Below are 9092 nucleotides of genomic sequence, written 5' to 3'. Positions count from 1 at the left end.
AACTGGTTTATGTTTCAGAGCAGGAGTCCTGGGGTGACATCAGGAACTCTTGTCCCAGGGATGTCACCCCATTGTGCATGGGATCACCTGTGGAACTTGGTAAAGACGGTGATGCCTACAGGACTCTGTAGAAATGCTGCTTATCGGCTGCCCAGCTAACGTGGATGCCCTGCCAGAATGAAACCCATGATGTGGGCGTGGGGCAGTCCCTCCTGCCTCCTGTGCTCAGGGAGGGTCTGACCCCGTTAGAAATGCAGATTTTGACTCGGCAGGTGTGCGGTGGCCCAGAGACTCTTCCTCTGGCAAGCTCTCAGGGTGCGTTGATCTTACTGGACTGTGAGACACTCTTTTTTTTCTTCTTTCTCACTCTTTTTCTTCCTTCCTTCCTTCCTTCCTTCCTTCCTTCCTTCCTTCCTTCCTTCCTTCCTTCCTTTCTTTCTTTCTTTCTTTCTTTCTTTCTTTCTTTCTTTCTTTCTTTCTCTCTTCTTCTTCTTCTTCTTCTTCTTCTTCTTCTTCTTCTTCTTCTTCTTCTTCTTTCTCTCTCTCTCTCTCTCTCTCTCTCTCTCTCTCTCTCTCTCTCTCTCTCTTCTTCCTTTTTCTCTTCTTGTAAAAAACCATTAAAACCTGTAAAGAATTTTGTGAATTTATTTGAGCCAAACTGTTCTCCATTGCCCAAAAGCAGAACCTCAACGAATTGAGATAATGCTCCAGAGAATGGCCAGTTACATCTGTATTTATACATTGCAATCATATAATGTAGGTGGGTTACATGAAATCCATTGGTGATAGACTAGAGAGGCGGGAGAAAGCAAAGAGGGGAAACCTCTGGGATAGGGTAAAAAGTGAAATGATGGACACAGACTTAGGTGGGTGCAGGAACAATTAACATGATAATGTAGGAATTTGTGGTATCTGTCCTGGCTCCCAGGCACATTAGGATGTGCCCCAAGGGGTTCAGAAAAAGGGAAGTTACAAGTTACCCAGACACTTCAAGTTTATGTCATCAAAGATGCAAAAAGACAGACAGGCTCAGTTAAGGTAAAGGTTGACCTTGTCAGTGAAGATACTGACCCAGGACTTAACTACCCACCATAACTGCTTTTAGTTAAAGTTTAATTTCAGACCATCCTTTGTGGTTCCTTTAGGTCTCTGAGTTTGCAAGACTGCCATGCAGGCCTCCCCTGAGCTTGTCAGGTTAGCATGTGGCCCCTTTCTTTTCCCCATTTACCAAATATTTATTGAGCTTATATAGCTCATTCAAGCCCTTTTAAAAAGCTGGCCATACAGCAGTGAACAAAACACAGAAATGAAAATCCAATGCTTATTATTTTTTTTAATTAATCCTCAGCCAAGTATGTTTTTTTACATTGACTTTTTTTTGAGAGAATAGAAGGCAGGAGGGGGGGGGGTGAGATAGAGATAAAGATAGAGAGAAACATTGATGTGAGAGAGACACATTGAACCTGCAACCCACGTAGGTGCCCTTGACTGGGAATTTAACCCTTTGGTGCACATGCTAATGCTCTAACCACTTAGAAACACTGGCCAGGGCTCCAATCTTATCTAATAAAAGAGAAACATGGTAATTGGCACACGACCGCTACCCTTCCCATTGGCTAATCAGCAAGATATGCAAATTAACTGCCAGTCAAGATGGCGGCCGGCAGCCAGGCAACTTGAAACTAACATGAGGCTTGCTTGCTTCAGTGACGGAGGACTCCAACGTTCCCCGCCTGCCTTTCCTCTGAGCTTGCAGTTTAAGAAACATTGTAACAAATATAGAAGCTAAACAAAACCCCAGAAACCTGCTTTCAGTGAGCCCGGGATCTCAGAGCTGGAGATGATACAGAGTTTCGATGATAGAACCTAAACAAACCAGATACCTTCTTTCAGCAGCAGAGGCCTCAGTGCTGGAGCCAGAGCTAAAGCTGGCCCAGAAAAAAAAGAAAAAAGAAAAAAAGGAGCAGTTGGGAGCTTCAGTCAGACTGAAAACAGCCCTTGGCCCCTCACCCAGACTGGCCAGGCACACCAGTGAGGACCCCCACAATGAAGGGTGTGTGACCAGCTGCAAGCAGCCATCATCCCCTCACCCAGGCTGGCCAGGCACCCCAGTGGTGACCCCCACCCTGATCCAGGACACCCTTCAGGCCAAACCAGCCAGCCCACCCATGCACCAGGCCTCTATCCTATATAGTAAAAGGGTAATATGCCTCCCAGCACCGGGATCAGCGGAGCCAAGAGGCCTCCTAGCGCCAGGCTCTGCGGAGCTGCAAGGCCGGCCTCCTGGCACCGGGATCAGCGTGACAGGGGGCAGCGCCCAAACCCCCTGATCTCCCTGTGGCCCTGTGTGTGACAGGGGGCGGGGCCACAACCTCCCTATCCACTCTGCTCTGTTCATGACAGGGGAAGGCGCCCCAACCCCCTGATCAGCCCTGCTCTGTGCCTGATAGGGGGAAGCTCCCCAACCCCCTGAGCGCCCTGCGGCTCTGTGTGTGACAGGGTGCGGCGCCCCCCCCTCCCCCCCCACGGGCCCTGCTCTGTGTGTGATGGGGTAGAGCCATAACCTCCCCATCGGCCCTGCCCTGAGTGTGAGAGTGGCGGTGCCCCAACCCCTGATTGGCCCTGCTCTGTGCGTGACAGGGTACAGAGCCCCAACCCCCCTGGTGGGCCCTGCTCTGTGAGTGACAGGGGGAAGTACCCCAACCCCCTGATTGGCCCTGCTCTGTGCGTGACAGGGGTGGCGCCACAACCTCCCCATTGACCCTGCCTTGAGTGTGACGGGGGACGGTGCCCCAACCCACCAATCGGCCCTACCCTGAGCGTGACTGAGGGTGGCATCACAACCTCCCGATCGCCCTGCTCTGTGCATGACAGGGGGCGGTGCCCCAACTCCCCAATCGACCCTGCTCTGAGCCTGACCAGGGGCTGCACCTAGGGATTGCGCCTGCCCTCTGCCATCTAAGCCAGCAGGTCGTTATCTCCCGAGGGGTCCCAGACTGCGAGAGGGCACAGGCCAGGCTTAGGGTCCCCTCTCCCCACCGAGTGCACAAATTTTTGTGCACCAGGCCTCTAGTGTTTATTAATAAATACAACAGAATGTTACATTTGACATTTCTGATAAATATCTCAGTTGTTTGTTAAAAAATTACAAGAGCTTGGCTGGTGTTGCTCAGTAGTTGAGCATCCAATTATGAACCAAGAGGTCACAGTTTGATTCCCAATCAGGGCACATGTCTGGGTTGCAGGCTTGACCTCCAGGGGGGTTGTATAGGAGTCAGCCAATCAATGATTCTCTCTCATCATTGATGTTTCTCCTTCTCCCTTCCTCTCTGAAATCAATAAAAATATATTTAAAAAATTACAAGAGCATTGAAGCACAGTTTCAATAGCAAGGCTGATGGAGACCCCTTTCCCTGGGAAGACAATCCACTCATCCCAGCATTGGTCTCTGCTGTGACCTGGTCTTGGGTCTGTCAGCACCACACAGAGAGCCCCTAAGGCACCCAAACCTGGGGATTATTTCCATTTGTGACATTCAACCCAGCTGGGCACTGGGTCTTCCCCGTTTTCTCAAATGCACTGGGAAGGTTGGATTTCCTCCCAGCAGGAAGGCCACAGAGAAGATTCTGGGGGTGGGAAGGGGACAAGCTGGGTGAAGACTGAAGAGGTGACCTACCTTCTCTCCAGGTGTCACCAGCTTGTCCTCTACTTCCAGGGATGGAGACCTGCCAGGAGCCGGTCCATCCTTGCTGTTTCAAGGGACCTGGCATATATGGCATACTGTTCTTAATATGTTTGCTCACCTTCTTGGCACTATGTGTTTTAACCAAGGTCACCTCTCTGAGAAAGGTTGTTTCCCCAGTTAGGAATTTCCCCCTGAAGTTAGGGAGGGAATAAAACCCCTTAACTAAGTGCCAGGCGGGTAATTAATCACTTTAACTACGAACGAACAATCATGCTTAAGCTACATAATCTTTACTCCCTGGAATGGAGATAAGAAATGCCCTAACCTTTGGAATAGAGATTGATAGGATTGGAATCATCTGGTATAAATACAGATGTAACAAGACAACAGGACACAGAACCTACACAGAACCTAGCCACAGAACCTAGACACAGAACCTACACTGAACCTACACTGAACCTAGAGACAGAAGAACTTTGCTGGAGAGAACATGGCAAAAGATCCTGGACAGAAACTGGCCACAGAACCTAGAGACAGAGCCTGGCTACAGAACCTGGATAGAACATGGCAAGAGAACCTGACTAGAACCTGGTGACTGAACCTGGCTGGAGAACCTGGACAGAACCTGGCTGGAGAACCTAGCGAGGGAACATGGCTACAGAACCTGGCTGGAGAGCCTAACCAGAACTTCGCTGGAGATCCTAACCAGAACTTCGCTGGAGATCCTGACCAGAACTTGGCTAGAGATCCTGGCTAGGCTGCTGATCAACTGAACTCTGTCTCCATGTCATTCCTTCTTCGCCGACTCCGTCCACACCTTTGGGGACCCCTGGACCTGCTGGGGTTGGACCCCAGCAGAGACCCAGGACTGGGTGTCCCAGAAGGACCTACAGTTCCAGGGTGTCCTGGGAATAAAGATGTTGGTGGGAGGTCAGGTGGCTGGGGCTCCCTGGGGACATATGGGGACAATTGTCCCCATAGGGGACAATTTCAGGGAGACCCTTCTCTCTGTTGGCTGAGACTCTCCATGTGCTCCCTGACCATTGGGGCAGCCTTTGCCCTCTGCCTAAGAGAGTTTCCTGTGTTAACCCCACCTTGCCCATGGGTGGTGCCAGGCAGGGAGTGGGGAGCAGCACAGGGACTGCTGGCACAGCAGGTGCTCCTAGGCCCCTAGAAGGAGCAGGTGAGACAGAGTAGACATGTGGGAGGGGCCCAGAAGGGTCTGTGGTATGGAAATCAGGCTCTTTTTCCACTCCTGAGCCAAAATCTTATTATGTGTTAATTTAATATGTGTCTCAATGTTGCCACCTGGAGGGCAAAAGGAGACCTGTGGCCAGTGTCAGGGGCTGCACGGTGGAAGCTGACCTGGCTCCAGAGGATGGGAGCTGACCTGAACCCTGGGCAGAGATGGGCTCTGACCTGAAGGCTGAGGGGCCATTCACCCCAGGTCCTGGTCACTATGGGTCTCAGGCTGCCCGACTTCATCCCAGGGTAGCGTGAGCCCAGTGAGAGGACAGGCAATGTCCAGAGGAATCCTGATTCAGTGTCAGGGGAACTGTCTCTCCCCCACCAGGGGAATGTGTTTCCTTAGGAGGAGCTCTTTGTCCCCAAGGTTTCAAAGGAAGGGCCAAGTGAGGGTTCTCTTGAGTGTTTCTAGAGAGGGCATCAGTCTGTGGGGCTGGTCCATAGATTGCCCTTTGGCATTGCATTCAACTCATCTGTGTCCCTGTCTGTCATCTGCTCTAGGCCTTTCTACAGGGCCAAGGAGCTGGAGAGCTCCACATGGAGACTCAGCCACTGGATGGGGAGGCCCTATGGGACCCTCCGCTCCTCTGAGATGGAAGCAACCATAGATTCTGGGTTCTCCTGTCCCATCCTACATGGGAAGTTCCTCTTGTTCCCCAGGACATTATGAGCTGGTTGGTGAGATGTTGTTTTTTTGTTTTTTGTTTTTAAATATATTTTATTGATTTTCTCACAGAGAGGAAGGGAGAGGGATAGAGAGTTAGAAGCATCGATGAGAGAGAAACATCTATCAGCTGTCTCCTGCATGCCCCCCACTGGGGATGTGCCCGCAACCAAGGTACATGCCCTTGACCAGAACCGAACCTGGGACCCTTCAGTCCGCAGGCCGACGCTCTATCCACTGAGCCAAACCGGTCAGGGCTGGTGAGATGTTTTATGGAGACCACCAGGGACCCTGTGGATGGGGAGTTGTCCCCTGATTCCTTTGTGATCATGATGGACTCTCTTCTTCCCTAGTCCTGACTCCATCTGGGGTGGAGAAGACAGAGTTTGCACCATGCCACATCTCTGTAAGAAGAGAAAGGACTCTTCTGTCTAGCTCCTCCCCCAGAAGAAGCCATTCACTGGTTGTGGTTTTCTGGGAATGAAGGGGGTTCCACCCCCTCACGGTTAGGAGGTCCCTATCCTTTGCGATGACGCTACAAAGGATAAATGCCTGTCCGTGAGACAGCCATGGGCATTTGGTGGCCTCTTCCCATGCTGATACTGATGCCTTCGTGTTTATAAGGAACATGCTCTAACCCTGGGTGTTGCATGTGGTGACAGGAGTTTGTTGTGTGGCTTCCTCATCCATTTAATGAGCATTTAAAAACCATATACATATTTTTATTGATTTCAGAGAGAAAGAGAGAGAGAGAGAGAGAGAGAGAGAGAGAGAGAGAGAGAGAGATGATGAGAGAGAATCATTGATCCGGTGCCTCCTGCACGTCCCCTACCAGGGATCGAGTCCGCAACCCAGGCATGTGTCCTGACCGGGAATCAAACCATGTCCTCCTGGCTCATAGGTTGATGTTCAACCACTGAGCCACACTGACTGGACCATTTAATGAGTATTTACTGAGCATCTATGTGTCAGGCCCTATGTTGGTTCCTGGGAACTCAGAGAGCGGGACATACATGGGCCTCTGTGGATAGCCTCAGCCAGTGGCCTTCCCTATTCCCATTCTAGGCAGCTGGCCCTGTGGTGGCTGCCCCCCCCCCCCCCCCCGCGCCACACACACACACACACACACACACAATCTCTGGGCACACTAACCCCTGGCTCCTGTGAGAAAAAGGATGGAGCTGAGATTGGCGCTCTCCAAGGTTCTGCACCTTCTGGATAGCTTGAGAGTGAGGAACCTTGATGTGTCAATGGAGTCATTGTTACATCTCCTGGTGGAAGAATTTCTCCTTTGGAACTAAGACCTCTAGGCCAGCAGAGCATAATGTGTTGGGAACAGGGAGCAGAAAATTTACTGACAGATTATTAGAGGTAATGATGAGTGGTGTCACTTTCATTTCCCCCCCATTGATTCCTAGGTCTGTTTCCTGGCTATGGGAGAAACATCATCACATTTTCAGAGAATATATGGCTTCCTGGAATACCTTCCTGCAGCCTGCAAGATGTTGTCATCTATCTGGTGCTGTCCCTGAGTTTCCAAAAGGCCATTCCACTTTTCTATCAAGCCAACTGCTTCAGGATGGCATAACCAGTGAATTCCATGGGCATGTACCCACTGCTGCATTTTGTCTGCTGTGAGGTGAGTCTGCTGATCAGAAACAATGCTATGTGGAGTACCACGATGTAGTATAGGCATTCTGTGAGTCAGTGGATGGTAGGTTTTTCAGAAACATGTGTTCAGGGAAGGCAAATCTGTATCCAGAGTGAATGTCTATTCCAATGAAATGAAACACTTCCTTTCCATGATGGAAGTAGTCCATGTAATCAACCTGCCACCAGGTAACTGCTGATCACCCTGGGGAGTGGTGCCATGCCAGGGGCCCAGTGTTCGTCTCTGAGCTGACAGATTGGGCCCTTAGTGGTGGACATGCCAGGTTGGTCTTGATGAGTGGAAGTCCATGTTGCTGAGCCCAGATATAACCTCCATTAATGCTATCATGGCCACTTTGTTCATGCACCCAGCAAGTGATGACAGGGATGGCTGTGGAAAGGGTCTGACTGGCATCTAAAGAACAGGTCATCCTATCAACTTGACTATGAAAATCCTCTTCTCCTGAGGCAAATAGTGAGCATTCAGAGAAGTCTATATATGCTTCTCCCCCAGACCTCCTTGTCACCAGTTTTCCAATCATGTTCAAGTCCTTGACATTCAGCCAAATCAGCGGTCACAGCCTGTGAATTGGTATCTAACCACACATCTGGCCTTTTCCCCTCCCAAGCAAAGTGAACAGTTAGTTTCACTGCCTGAAGCTCCACCCTCCGAGAGGATTTCCCTTCAACACTGTACTTCAGGGATGTCCCAGAAGGGGCAGCTGTCCACTGTCCAGTGGTGCCTGCATATCACACAGAACCACCTGTAAACCAGGCCCAAGTTATCTCCATCAACAAATTGCAGGGAACTCCCCACAGCTGTGGCTGGGAGAGAGGACAGTGTAGCAGGAGTGGGGACCATGGATATTTAAACTACTTGTTCATGAACTTACTTGTGCCTTCAGGGCTTGCTCAGGCCACATCGTGTATATACCACTTCCATTTGATGATGGCGTTCCACTGCCCATGTCTAGTTTTCTGACTTGGTGGTCAGATAACACCCCTTTCATGATGGAACTAGGGTCAGTTCTGGGCCTGTGTCTAGTAACCCCTAAAAGATCTGATTATTTGCTTTTCCCTAGTGCACAGGCAGCTCATGTTGCATGATAATTTGGTGGCCCATGGTCAAGCATTCAGTTTATATCAAAGTTCGTTAACAAGCTAAAAGCTGTTTTTCAAAAGAAGAGTAGTTATTTTTTTAAAAAAATCTTTATTGTTGAGAGTATTACAGATGTCCCTCTTCCCCCACTCCCATTATCCGCCTCCACCCAGTTCCCGCCCCAGGCCTTCACCACCCTATTGTCAGTGTCCATATGTAATGCATATAAGCATATAAGATCTTTGGTTAATCTCTCTCCACCCCCACTCCTCCCTTCCCTCTGATTCTTATTCACCAGTTTATTTTGTTCATTAGATTTCTTGCTCATTTATTTTGACTTTTAGATTCAATTGTTGATAGATAAGTATTTACTGCCATTTTATTATTTTCTATCCTCCTTCCTCTTCTTAAACAATACCCTTCAAGAAAATTGGACAGATACATGCAAAAAAATGAAACTAGACCACCAACTTACGCCATATACAAGAATAAAATCAAAATGAGTAAAAGACTCCATAAGTTGGGAAACCATAAAAATCCCAGAAGAAACCATAGATAGCAAAATCTCAGACATTTCTCGTAGCAATATGTTTATGGATACAGCTCCTAGGGCAAAGGAAACTAAGGAGAAAATAAACAAATGGAACTACATCAAAATAAAAAGCTTCTGCACAGTAAAGGAAACCATCAACAAAACAAAAAGGGAGCCCATTCTATGGGAGAACATATTTGACAATGATACACTTGAT

The sequence above is a fragment of the Myotis nattereri genome, assembly GCF_964212035.1.
Source record: "Myotis nattereri genome assembly, chromosome: 15".
Taxonomy (NCBI): domain Eukaryota; kingdom Metazoa; phylum Chordata; class Mammalia; order Chiroptera; family Vespertilionidae; genus Myotis; species Myotis nattereri.
The sequence above is the reverse complement of the archived record's forward strand: the minus strand, read 5'-3'. Positions refer to the sequence as shown.